At 51.3% G+C, this 13,238-nt stretch overlaps 1 protein-coding gene and 1 pseudogene across 1 annotated transcript in view; one reads left to right on the top strand and one right to left on the bottom strand.

Annotated features, from left to right (window-relative positions):
• The window catches only part of LOC139673813 (zinc finger protein 850-like), a 408,695-nt gene that overhangs the window by 58,667 nt on the left and 336,790 nt on the right, over positions 1–13,238 (bottom strand). The gene's annotated exons all lie outside the window — the stretch shown is intronic.
• The window catches only part of LOC139673822 (zinc finger protein 135-like), a 302,962-nt pseudogene that overhangs the window by 25,936 nt on the left and 263,788 nt on the right, over positions 1–13,238 (top strand).

Below are 13,238 nucleotides of genomic sequence, written 5' to 3'. Positions count from 1 at the left end.
TGTAATCAGTCTCTCTTCATGTTTCTTGTTGGCTCCCTTGAACCACAATTAGGTCACCCCAAGGCCTTCTCTTCTCCAGGCTGTACAATCCCAATTCTCTCAGCCTTCCTTTATTGCAGAGCTGCTCCATCTCTCTGATCATCCTGGTGTCTCCTCTGGACTCGCTCCAACAGCTCCTTCTCCTTGCTGTGCTGGGACACCAGAGCTGGAGGCAGCTCTGCAGGTGGGGCAACATCCAACCAGGTGTGTTCCAGCAAGGACAGTGTGGAACCTCCTGGAACCAATGGGGACATTGTGACACTTTAGGCCTTCATGGAACAAAGGAATCCAGGGAGACTGTGGAACCTTATGGAATCAAGAAGTCATTGTGACACTCCAGGGCTTTTGGAACCCAAGGAAACCTGGGACACTGTGGATCCTCACGGAGCCATGGGGCAATTGTGACATGTGGGAACCAAAGGAATCCTCAGATAGTTTGGAACCTTCTAGAATCAAGGGGCCATTGTGACACTTCAGGGCCTCATGGAACTAAAGGAACCCTGGAACATTTTGGAACCTCAGGGAATGAAGAGGCCACTGTGACACCTGAGGCCTCATCAAACCAAATGAACTCAGGGACACTGTGGAACCTCTTGGATATGAGGGGCCATTGTGACACTGCAGGGCCTCAGGGAACCCAGGGAACACTGAGACATTTCAGAACCTTATGGAACAAGGGACTGTTGTTACACTGAGGAGCCTGATGGAATGAAGGGGCTTTGTGACACTGCAGGGCATCATGGAGCCAAAGGGACTCTGGGGCACTGTGGAGACTTATGGAATCAAAGGCCTTTGTGACATTGCAGGGATTAATGGAACCAAAGGAACCCTGGGAGACTGGAACCTCATGGAATCAACGGGCCATAGTGACTTGTGAAGAGCCTGGTGGAGCCAAAGGGACCCTGGGACACTGCGGAACCTCATGGAACTAAGGGGCCTTTGTGACTTGTGGGGACTCCTGGAATCAAATGAACCTCAGGACATTTTGGAACCTCATGGCATCAAGGGGCCATTGTGACACTGCAGAGCCTTATGGACCATGGCAGGATGTTCTGCCCTGATCAGGCCCAGAATCCACTCAGAGAATGCGACCAATGCAGGCTCTCTGGGCTGAGTTACTGCTGCCACCAAGGGGCTGATTTGGTGTTGAATTCTGCTAAAACCAGCCTGGTTCACCAAACTGCAAATGCACATCCTGCTTTTTGGAACAGGATCTGACAGAGAAGCTGCTCACTGGCCTGGAAATTCATGACTAGCAATCCCTCACTGTATAGCTCTAAAAGCTCAGTCCAACTTCCATATGGCATATCCCTTCACAGACTGTCTTGAAGCATGTGGAGCTTCTCCCATGAAGCAGGGATGGCTCTTCATGGTCACTGCCCACGGGTTAAGGGAAGGAGAGAGATCTGCCCTCTTTAGTTGTGTAAGAGTTACATCAATCTCTGCTTAATGATCATTTCTTTTTGCTGGCTTCAACACAACTGTTTTAAAATAACTGCTTTGACACAGTGCACTGCACTATTTTATGCTATAATATACTCTACTAGGAGGTTTTTAGCTTTTCCACAGTGTACTGAATATTTAAGGAAATGATTAAGATCTTTCATCTGTTCACTTGTCTGTTCTTTTGTCTGTTCATTTCTCATAACAAATAACTCATTTTATAGATCTGATTTGCCATCATTAAAACCTGTGGAAAAAAGTGATTCAGTCACACCTCTATAATTCCTGAAATTTAAAATGCACAGTAACTCTGAGGCTGAGATTGGATTCAGTCACCCCCAGGCTCCTCTCTGAGAAGGTGTTTAGAAAGCAAGGGGTCCTTTCTGCCCCAACAGCTCAATGAGACATCTTCTCTAATAAACTCTGTCTAAAACTTCTGTTACCTCTGTGACACCATGAGCTTCCACACTATCCTAGGACACCTTTGGTTCTATGAGGTCCTGCAATTTCACAGTGATCCCTTCATTCCATGAGGTTCTGAAGTGTCCCAGGTTCCCTTCAGTTCCATAAGGTCCCAGAGCACCAAAATGACCCTTTGATTCCATGGGGTTCTGAAGTGTCAGAGTGTCCCTTTTGTTCCATGACTGCGGAGAGTCACAATGAGCCCTTAATTCCGTGAGGTTGCAGAGTTACAATGATCCCATTGTTTCAATAAGGCTCTGCAGTGTCACAATTCCATGAGGTTCCACAGTGTCACACTGGTCCCTTGTGCTACTCAAGGCCCTGCACTGAGACAGAGGTCCCTTAAATCCATGAGATTTCACAGTGACCCCCTGATTCCATGAGGTGTCACAGTGGTGGTGTCAGAGGTGGTGGAGCTTTTATTTTTGTAGTTACAAACAGAATGAGAATGAAATAATGTCACCAAGGGCAGCTGGGGGAGGTCCAGACTGGACTTGTGCAGAAAGGAATTTCACTCCAAGACAAGTGCTCTGATACAAAGTGTCACCAAGTATGAGTCAGGATGAGCCCGAGGCTTTGTGTGCCAAGGCAGAGCCAGGGAGGAGGGAGAGATGTCAGTGCAGGAAGAGGCCAGTGAGGTGGGGCAGCCGGGGGATGCCGACAGCCTGCAGGGAAAGGGGCAGGGCATGGACACCGTAGGACAGCTTGGGCTGGAGAGGACACAGGGATGTGCAGAAGCTGAAAGGCCCCAAGAGAGCCAACTTGTGCAGGCCTTTGGCCATGGCTGCTGTGTGTGCCCCTGATGGCATGAGGAGACAAGTGAGCCTTGCAGCCCTGGGGCCTCATTGCCTCCTTGTCCCTGCTCAGCAGCCTGGGAGGTGCCACCCCATCCTCCTGTCCCTGCTATTCCACATCCCACACCCCGGTGCCCAAGGAAGTGCCCTGAGGAATGAGGGAGGGAATGGATCTCCCTTCTCAGGGGCTGGAGGTCAGAGCTAGGACCTTTGAGTTCTGAAACACAGCCAGTTAACTCAGCATGAGAGACATCTTTGACTTGTTTGTCCATAACTTGTCATCACTGCCTCCAGTTTTCTGCTCTAACTGGAATCTGGGGACACTTTCTCAGTCCTGTTCCTCAGTGGGACCCATTAACACTACAAGAAACTTCAGTGTTTCAATGTCAATTTGAGTTCTTGAGAAGTTGTTTGAAGTTACTCTGATGGACTGAGTTTAATGTAAACAACACAAACCCCCAGAGGGCCATTAAATGCCCTGGGCTGTTGCTGTGCTGCTGAGCTGGGCCGGGCTCCTGGCACACAGGGAGCTCCTGGCAAGCGGGCAGCGCTGCAGAGAGACAGCTCTGCCCAGGAGCAGCTCCTGTGCACAGCTCAGCAGGGCTCAGGGCACTGCCAGGGCAGCTCAGGGACACCAGCAGGGCACAGACAGAGCTTAAATGGGCTCAGCACTGGGAGAATGACTCAGAGCTCATGGAGGAGAAATCTTTGCAGTGCTGGACACGGTGAGTCTGTGGGTGCAGGGCAATGCAGGGGCAGCTCCTGGAGGCATCTCCTAAAGTTGGCCCAGCCCCAGCTGATGGGATGTGTGAGGAGGGGGCTGTTGGGGGGCACTTTGGAATAGCTGTGGAGCCAGGGGGTGCAGCCAGGGGTGCCCAGGGCTGTGGTGCAGAGCAGGGTCCTTCAGCCCAGGGTGCTGTGCTGGGGCAGGGACTCTGCTGCCTGCCAGGGTCAGCTCTCAGCCGGCCTGGGCAGCTGCTCACAGGGCTGGGAAGAAGGGCTGTGGGGAAGGAGCAACGACTTGGAGGGTTGGGTCCCTATCTCAATATGCTGCTCCCTGAATCAGGGCTGCTTGCAGCTTCAAAGCACAACAGGAGATTTCAGAGGAGACTTTCAACCAGCTCAGGAAGGCAGAGGCAGCCTCAGAGGGAATCATGCTGCTCTTTCAGCCTTGTGCTTTTGTTTATTTCATGGCCAATGAAAAGTAGAAATTAATTTCTCATTTAAGGAGAGACACTGCAATTCTAGTTCTCCCACATTCAGAGGTGAACAAACCAGGCAGTATAACAAATCAGCACATGGTGTCTTACAGGCAGCATCAGTGTCCCTTTTCTAACCTCCTCAGTGATTTCTGAAATTGTCATCAGAGCCTGCTCAGCCAGAGCTGCCCCTGGGCAGTGCCCTGTGCTGGGAGGGCTCTGCAGGGCAGAGCTGAGCACCCAGGGCTGGGATGGGCTCTGGGAGCACTGCCAGTGCCCAGCCCTGGGCCCAGGGAAACAGCTGCTGCCAGGGACAGCTCCAGGCAGCAGAGTCCTGGGCAGGGAGTGGGGGGGAAAGTGCCCCCAAGTCACCCCTGTGGGAGGGGGCATTCAGGAAGCTCTGGGGGCCCTTCCCTGCAGCTCTGCTGGGCACTGTGTGCTGGGCCAGGAAAATGAAGACTCCTCTAGTGGAAAAGAACCTTCATCCATTGTCTCTTCTAAGTCATGAGTGCAGAGATAGAACTTTTACATTCAAGGTGTGTTCAATCTCATGTCCCTTTTGAATGTCAGAGCTGTAATAAAAATTTTCCATGTCCCACTGCAGCAGAGGAACATTGACTCCTTGGCAGCACATTTTGTAATATTTAACACACTCATTTTATTTATAAACAGACTGGCTTTGTCAGAGACCTCTGCCCTTAATACTCCCCAAATTTTCCTTTTCTAAACAGAACCACTGCTAAGAAACAGCAAATGTCCAACAGCAGCTCCATCAGCCAGTTCCTCCTCCTGCCATTGGCAGACACGCGGCAGCTGCAGCTCCTGCACTTGTGGCTCTTCCTGGGCATCTCCCTGGCTGCCCTCCTGGGCAACGGCCTCATCATCAGCGCCGTAGCCTGCGACCACCACCTGCACACCCCCATGCACTTCTTCCTGCTCAACCTGTCCCTCACAGACCTGGGCTCCATCTGCACCACTGTCCCCAAAGCCATGCACAACTCCCTCTGGGACACCACAACCATCTCCTACATGGGATGTGCTGCACAGGTCTTTTTCTTTGTCTTCTTCATGTCAGCAGAGTTTTCCCTCCTCACCATCATGTGCTACGACCGCTACGTTGCCATCTGCAAACCCCTGCACTACGGGACCCTCCTGGGCAGCAGAGCTTGTGCCCACATGGCAGCAGCTGCCTGGGCCACTGGCTTTCTCTACTCTCTGCTGCACACAGTCAATACATTTTCCCTGCCCCTGTGCCAGGGCAATGCCCTGGGCCAGTTCTTCTGTGAAATCTCTCAAATCCTCAAGCTCTCCTGCTTACATTCCTACCTCAGGGAACTTCGGCTTCTTGTGGTTAGTGTTTTTTTATTTATGGGATGTTTCATTTTCATAGTTTTCTCCTATGTGCAGATCTTCAGGGCTGTGCTGAGGATCCCCTCTGAGCAGGGACGGCACAAAGCCTTTTCCACGTGCCTCCCTCACCTGACCGTGGTCTCCCTGTTTATCATCACTGGCACATTTGCTTGCCTGAAGCCTCCCTCCATGTCCTCCCCATCCCTGGATGTGGTGGTGGCAGTTCTGTACTCAGTGGTGCCTCCAGCAGTGAATCCCCTCATCTACAGCCTGAGGAACCAGGAACTGAAGGATGCTGTGAGGAAAATGATGACTGGATGCTTTTCAGCAGGAAGAGACTGCCTGCTTTGCTCTGTCAGTGACACCCAGTGCATTTCATGAGAGACCAAGTCTCTCCTCTTATATAATTTTCCTTTTTTTCGCCTTCTAACTTTTCTGTTATCAGAAAAAAAAAAGTAACTATTAATTTTATCCCAGTTAATTAGCCACCCAGTCTTTTGTGACCAAGGCCAAGGACTGCCCTGGGCATCCCATCAGAGGGGCCATTCCCCACCATGGATGCTCCTGCCCTGGGCTGGGGCTGCACAGGGAGCTGTGGGACCAGCTGTGGGGCAGTGGGGCACAAAGGGGCCATGGAATCTCTGCCAGGGGGTTAAAGCAAGGCCAGGCACAGACAAGCAATTCCTGGGCATGGCACGTGGGACTGTGGCAAGGACAAAGCTCCCCGGGGAGTTGGTGGCTGCAGAAAAAGTTGAGAGCCAAAAGAGCCTCAGTGGCTGTGCTGGAGACCAAGGCTGAAGGAGGGAAATGCAGGGCTGCTGTGGGATGGGGAGGGGGATTTAATTCCAGCAGACACTGCTGTGGGGCTGAGGGACTCCATGGCTTCTCTGCCTGAGTCTTCACTGGAAAGGTCTCTCAGGCCTCTGTGCTCAGGGAAAGCTTCAGGGAGGAGAGCCCGTCTTGGCAGGAACCTCCTGCAATGGCAGAGGGACACATGGCAGTGTGTGCCCCTGCAGGGCACTGCCCTGGCCATGGCACAGGCTGGGAGCGGCCTGGCTGGGAGCAGCCATGTAAGGCAGCTGTGGGTGGGCAGGAGCTGGGCAGGAGGCAGCCGTGTGCCCTGGCAGCAAGGGAGGCCGGGAGCACCCTGGGCTGTGGGACCAGCACAGCAAGGACGTGGCTTATCCTGGTTGCTGTGGCTGAGGAAAGCTGCACAAAGAGCTGTGGAGTTTAGAAACTGTATCCTCTTTAATTTTTGTGTTTTGGCCATGAAAAGGAACTTTCTGTGGGTCTAAATCTGAGCACTTTTTTGTCCTCCCAAAGAGCACAAACCTGATGAGTTGTGGTTCCCACTCCAGTGGCACTTAGATCTTGCTCCACACCCAGAGCATGAAGCTCCCTTGTCCCTCAAAGTTCTTGAAAATGGAGGGATGAAGGACACAGGACAGACTGTGGGGATGAGTTACAGGGCATGGCCAGGGATTTGGGGTGGTTGTTACCCCAGGGCAGGACCCAGCACTCGGCCTTGTTGAACCTCATCCAGTTGGCCTGGGCCCATCGATCCAGCCTGCCCAGACCCCTCTGCAGAGCCTTCCTGCCCTCCAGCAGATCAACAATCCCACCTAACCTGTTGTCATCTGAACAAATGCTGCAGAACATGCCCTATAAAATTCCTGTAACCGCAAAATATTTGGATTAGTGGAGATTTAGCTGTGCACAACAAAGTAATTCATTCACTTTCTCTCTTTTCCTCCTGCTCTGGATCAAGGGAACTTCTGACTTCAATGTGTGACTCACTTTGTGCAAAGAGCAAAATGGACAGAATTGGGGTATGGAGCACTTGGAGGGACCTTTAGATCTGTGCTTGACACATAACATGTTTTCCATTGGTCTAAAATTGCCTGCTGTGGAAAGTGGACGTCAGTGATGTGAACTTAAAATACAGCAGAGGAATTTCTTCTATTTTTGAGCTGTGCCTTCCTTTGGTTTTGTTTGCTGACAATACATGAACATCCCTGTGTGTCTCCTGCAGCTCTTTCTCCAAGTACAGCAGGTGGGAGTTGGTGCCCAGGAACTGAAACCTGCAGGTCCAGCCTTTAGTGGAGGAAGCTCAGATTGCACAAGGCTGCTTTGAGTGCCAGGGGTGTGATGAGGGAAATGGTGGGGTGGGGATCAGGGATAAAGTCTGATGGATTGTCAGACAAAAAGGGTCTTGATTTTCATATCTATTCACACTGAATTAGGAGATGCTCTGGGTCAACATCAATAGGGAATTGCTGATAATAATGTATAAACAGGCAAAAATAAACAGGCCACAGAAAAGACATATTTTTGCTTGTGTTTTTTTTTTTTTAAGTATAAGATATTCACTTTGAATGCATTTCTGAGATCTCTGTAATTGACCACAGAAGATTTGAAAATGTAAAAGTAAATTATTCCCAGGGGTTTGTTTTGCTAAAATGCCATCAGTGAAAAGAGACCATGAAGGCAATGAGCAGACAAGGAGACCATCCCTGGTGCTTGGGAACAATATCAATTAGGGTTTGCTGCTCTCAGTCTATAAACAGGAAAAGGAAATGGGACAAAAAGATATATTTCTTCATTTTTTTGTCACTGTAGTACACTCACTTTGAATACACTTCTGGGATCTGTCTAATGAAGCATAAAAGAATTGAAGACTTAATATTAAATTATTCCCCAAGGCTTGTCTTGTTAGGATGTTTTGAATGTTAATGAGCACTCTGGCACTGAATTCCTGAACTGAAGATTTGAAAACTGAAAAAAACCTCTAAAAAAGCAAAATTCATCATCAAACCTTCAAGTTCCTGAGAGTGTCATCAAACCCCACTGAGGCCATGAGTGAAAAGACACCCCAGAGGGAATGAGCAGACAAAAAGACTCTCCCTGGGGCTGGGGAAGTAACACCTCAGAGTCATTGGTTACAGGTGGAAAAGGGACTGTGGAATGTGGCTGTGAAAGGGCCTGATGGACTTTGCCAAGCAGGACAGCCAAGCCCTGCCACCCATCTCTGGTTCCTCACAGGATGCTCCTGGAGCAGAGTGATGTGGGGTGTGGAATGGGGAGGTCAGGAGAGCAGTAGGACACCTCCACAGCTCTATGGAGTGGGTGATGAGGTGACAAGCCCTGGGGCTGTAAGGAACTGGTGTCTTCTCATAGGCTGTCAAGAGCCAGGAAACTGCCCTGTTGCAGAAAAGCACAGTGAAGAGCCAAAGTGTGTGAGAGCAGGAGAGGGCACAGCAGTGTCCCTTCCACAGCCAGGCCTCCAGGGACACACCTGAAGGACCAGCAGAGCAGGGTCTGGGCTTTGTCTTTGTTTCCTGGACACCCTGGGCAAGGGGCCCCAGGGCAATTGTCTCAGATCACTCCCTGCAAACACCATTCCCAGCACTGGCCTCTCACCCACCACTGACAGGTTGTTTGTCCCTCCATGGGAACACCAAATGAGCAGCTCACAAGGCCATGCTGCAATTGTACAGAGGAGACTTCAGCATTCACAGTGTGTATGTGGGGGAGATGAACCCAAGAGAACACAAACACCATCAGCTCATCCTGGAGGTGCTGGGAAGGGCTGTGGGACACACAGTGTCTCGAGGTCACTTCACTCTGGGCCCCACATCCCCTGGAAACCCCCCAGGATGCAGCACTGGGATGTGCTTCTGAGCACAGAGCTCCCCCTGTGTCCATCCCTCAGGCCGTGGGGCATCTCATAGAGGGGCAGAGCAGGTGACAACTCACAGGGCTGAGGTGCCTCCAGTCCCTGGCAGTGGCAGTGAGAGCCCAGGGAGAGACTGTGACTCCTGCAATGATCTCCCCATGGGTGTAAAAGAGAAAGACTCTCTGATCACCCCTGGGTGCATGAGAATCCCACAATCCCAGTTCAGAGGTGGATGCCTTGCTGGACCTCGACATTTCTGTGAGTGACTCCAGGAACAAACTCCACTGGCCCAGTGAGATTCATCTCTGTGGGCTTGGACAGTTCATTGCAAGTGCTCCTGAACTGCTGCATTACCCTTGCCTGGGATTCTGGGCTGTGCTCTCAAAAGGGCCAGAGCAATCTGAGAGGTTCTGGGGTCCTTGGAAAAGGCAGATGCCAAGCCCATCTTTAAGAAGAGCAAACTGAGAATGGGGAGAATTACAGGCTGCCCATCAAGCTGCTCTATCACTGCCCTTCCCAGATGGACAGGGGAGAGAGAATAAGGTGGAAAGTGACTCATGGGTTGGGATAAGGTACTTTACTAAAGCAAAAGACAAAGTTTGCACACAAACAAAGAAAGGAAAATAAGCACGTTTGTTCTCTACTTCCCATCAGCAGTGATGTCTGGCCATGTCCCAGCAAGCCAGGCTTCAGCACATGGAGCAGCTGCTCAACAGGCAAACACTGGAAACAATGAATGCCCTCAGCTTTCTCCTCCTTTCCTCAGCTTTTATATCTGAGCTGACATCCCATGATCTGGAATATCCCTCTGGTCACTCTGGCTCAGCTGGCCTGGCTGTGTCCCTTCCCAGGACCTTGCCCTTGCCTGGGGAAGGAATGTTGCAGTGCTGAGGCTGTGCCAGCCCTGCTCAGCAGTAGCCAAAAACATTGGTGTGTTCTCAGCACCTTTCCAGCTCCCAACACAAAGCACAGCACTGGGAGGGCTGCTGTGGGGAAATGAGCTCCAGCTCAGCCAGACCCAAAATATTTCCATAACATTCAGTAATGTCCCAGGATTCCTTTAGTTCTGTGAGGCCCTGCAGTGTCCAGGTGGCATCCTGGTTCCCTGAGGTTCCACAGTGTGACAATGACCCCTTGATTCTATGAAGTTAAAAACTGTCTCAAGACCCCTTTTGTTCCATGAGGCCCCACCTGTCACAATGAACTCTTTGGTTCCTTGAGCTCTGCAGTGTCCCAGGATACCTTTGCTTCCTTCAGACCCTGCAGTGTCCCAATGGAACCTTGTTTCCATGATTTTTCACAGTGTCCCAGGGTCCCTTTTGTTCCATGAGGCCCTGAAAGGTCAAAATTGCCTCTTGGTTCCATAAGTTTCTGTAGTGTTACAATTGCACAATGATTCCATCAGATTCCAGAATGTTCCAGGATTCCTTTGAATCCATGACACCCTGGAGTGTTACAATGATCCCTTGATTCCATGAATTTCTGAAGTGTCCCAGGGTTACTTGCAGTCCATGAGACCCTGGAGTGTCACAATGATCCCTGGATTCCATGAGGCTCCACAGGGTCACAATGGGCTTCTGTTTCCTTGAGGTCCTGCAGGGTCACAATGGAACTTTGATTCCATGAGGTTCCCAAGTGTCAGAATGGCCCCTTGGTTCCAAGGCATTCCACAGTGTCCCAGGGTCCCTTTGGTTCCTGAGAGAAGATTGCTGGGGGTGAAATTAGGAGTATCAAGTTATCCTGACAGAAGTTGCAATGGTACACAAATTATAGGTAAAGGTCCATCAGGAGTGTTTGCACAGTCAGTGTTTCAACACCCTCAGCATTACCTGAACTTGGTTTTACCTCACCAAAATCTTTCCTCTCTGTTGGCCAAGCCCCCCTTCCCTCCCCCAAATATCCCATCACTTTTGTCCCAGTTCCTTCTGACCTCCCCAAATCCTTCAGCTGGATGGGCTCAGCTTTGTGACACCCTTCATGACCCCTGAGCATCTGCCTGCCCAGCTTGGCCAGTCAGTTCTGGGAACACACCTGACAGCCCAGCCCCCAAGGTGACAGGATGTTCTGCTGTGCTGGAGAGGACCCTCCTCAGCCTGGCCAGCAGTGCTGCAGGGGGGGATTCCCTGCCCCTCCCCAGCTGGTCCTTCCTGCCCAGCAGCTCCTGTTCCAGAAGGGCTCACAGACACCCTGGGGGACTTTTCACACTTGGGTCCTTGAGCTGCCCTGGGGCATCTCTGGGGCAGTGGCCAACTCTGTGACTGCTCTGGGAAGTCATGGCCTGAAGCCAGGAGTGTGGGTTTTAGGAGGTAGTTGAAACCTCTGCAGACAAGAAATCCTGGTAATTGTTGAAGAATTCCTTGCCTATCATTATGATGTGTTGTTTGTTTATTTTTAATTTCAAGAATCTTTTTCATAATTTTCTTTTTACTGACAACACCACACACTTGTTCTATTAATCTGATTCACTCACTGTTTATGTGAAAATATTTGTGCAGCTATTTATCAGAGTACATTTCCTACCACTGTTTTGAATGCAGAAACATTGCTCAGAGGAGCTACTGAACTTCTTTGGGATGGTTTCATACCCCTAATTTTGCCTCTTCTCTTCTTCCTCTCCCAATTTGCCTTCCAAGATCCCTCCAAGCTGTGTGTGCCTGGGAATGTTTTCACAGTCCTGAGCTCTGGGCCATGTCAAAGGGGACAAATGCACCTTCTGGAGAACACTGTCACTCCTGCTCACGGAGCCTCTCTGACTGCACAGGGGAGATTCCCCCAGGGTGATTCCTGGTGTGGGAAGAAAGGGACATAAAGGCAGAGGAGAGGGATGGAGGAGACATGGACATTTGCAATGGGCATGCTCAAGGCTGGTGAGATAAATGTCCCTGGAACAGGGAGGTTGTTCCTGCAGTCACACCCAGAAATGTGAGGGCTCTGACAGGTGCCCACACCTGAGCTGGGCTCATGCCCTGCTCACACTCCCAGGGCTGTTCAGAGACACGAATCCTTCCCTTGCACACACACAGAGAGTTCCTTGCAGCAGGTGCAGTGTCTCCCTGGGCTCCTGCTGCCACTGCCCGGGGCTGGAGGCACCTCAGCCCTGCAGAGCCCCCACCCTGCACACTCACACACTTCAGCTCAACATTGGGGTTTCATCTCCCTGGCATGGCCCAGTCCAGCCCCTCCTTGGGACCCCATCTCCCTGTTCCTGCTCCATCCCAGAAAAGCAGCACAATCATGTCTGGCCCTGCAGAAAGAAATGGAGGCAATGGAGGTCAGAGACAGGGACTCTGTGTCTGGAAAGCTCAGGATATCATCAGCCCAGGCAGCTCCTACAGCCCCAGGGCCAGCCCAATCCCCAGGACAGCAGGAGAGAATTGGCCCTGGGGCTCCTCTGGCAGGGGTCATAGGGAGACTCTGCTGGGCTGTGCTGGTCAGGCTGGGAGGCAGAGCCAGCTGATGGTGGTCCCTGCCACTGACCCCCTGCCACACAAGCTCTTGTGTGGCCATGGAGGGTGCTCAGAGGGGCCCTGCCTTGTTCCAGTGCTGGGAGATGGGTCTGGGGGCTATGCTGGAACTGTCCTATGAGTGTCCAAGAAGAATAAAATTAATCACTTAGAAGACTCCTTTCCCTGTACCTGCTGTGTCCCATCAGTTTGCAGAGCTGTTGTTTTCAGTTCACACTCAGATCTAGATTATCTCTAGGTGACTACACCCTGAACATGCCTGGGCTCACTGGGCTCTATTCACTGCTGACTGCCTGGCACCTGCTGGCACATCCCCTGTGTTTTCATGGCAGTTCCCAAGTCTCTTAATAAAACATTCACCTGCCATCAGCCCTGTGAGAAACTGTAGAGCCCCAGAAAGGTAAATCAGAAACCATTCACCATCTACATGGACTCTGGCCACCAAGAAGCAAAACCTGAACCAGACCTGAGGCCTTGGAAGTCCACACTGGGACCCTGATCTCATCCCTCTGAGCCCCTGGAAAACAAGCCAAAGAAGGAAAGTCTTTAGAGTCTATTCCTTGAGCATGTTCCTGAGACTGATTTGCAAGTAGCCCAAAGCATTCCTGCCCTGCCCTCAGGAGATGCCCTTTCCTGATGGAGCTGCTGTTGTGCGGGACAGCTGTGTCCCAGCAGTGCCCATGGCCTGTCCCTGCCTGTGATCCCAGGATGGACACGCAGCAGGATGTGACCAACTTGTCAGAGTACTCAGGCCTTACAGCAATAGCAATAGTGTGGAAGTAGAAACAGCAGCTCTGAAAAGACCAAGCAC

Source organism: Pithys albifrons, chromosome 7 (genome assembly GCF_047495875.1).
Source record: "Pithys albifrons albifrons isolate INPA30051 chromosome 7, PitAlb_v1, whole genome shotgun sequence".
Lineage (NCBI taxonomy): Eukaryota > Metazoa > Chordata > Aves > Passeriformes > Thamnophilidae > Pithys > Pithys albifrons.
Note: the sequence above shows the minus strand (reverse complement) of the source record. Positions and strands in the feature narration are given on the sequence as shown.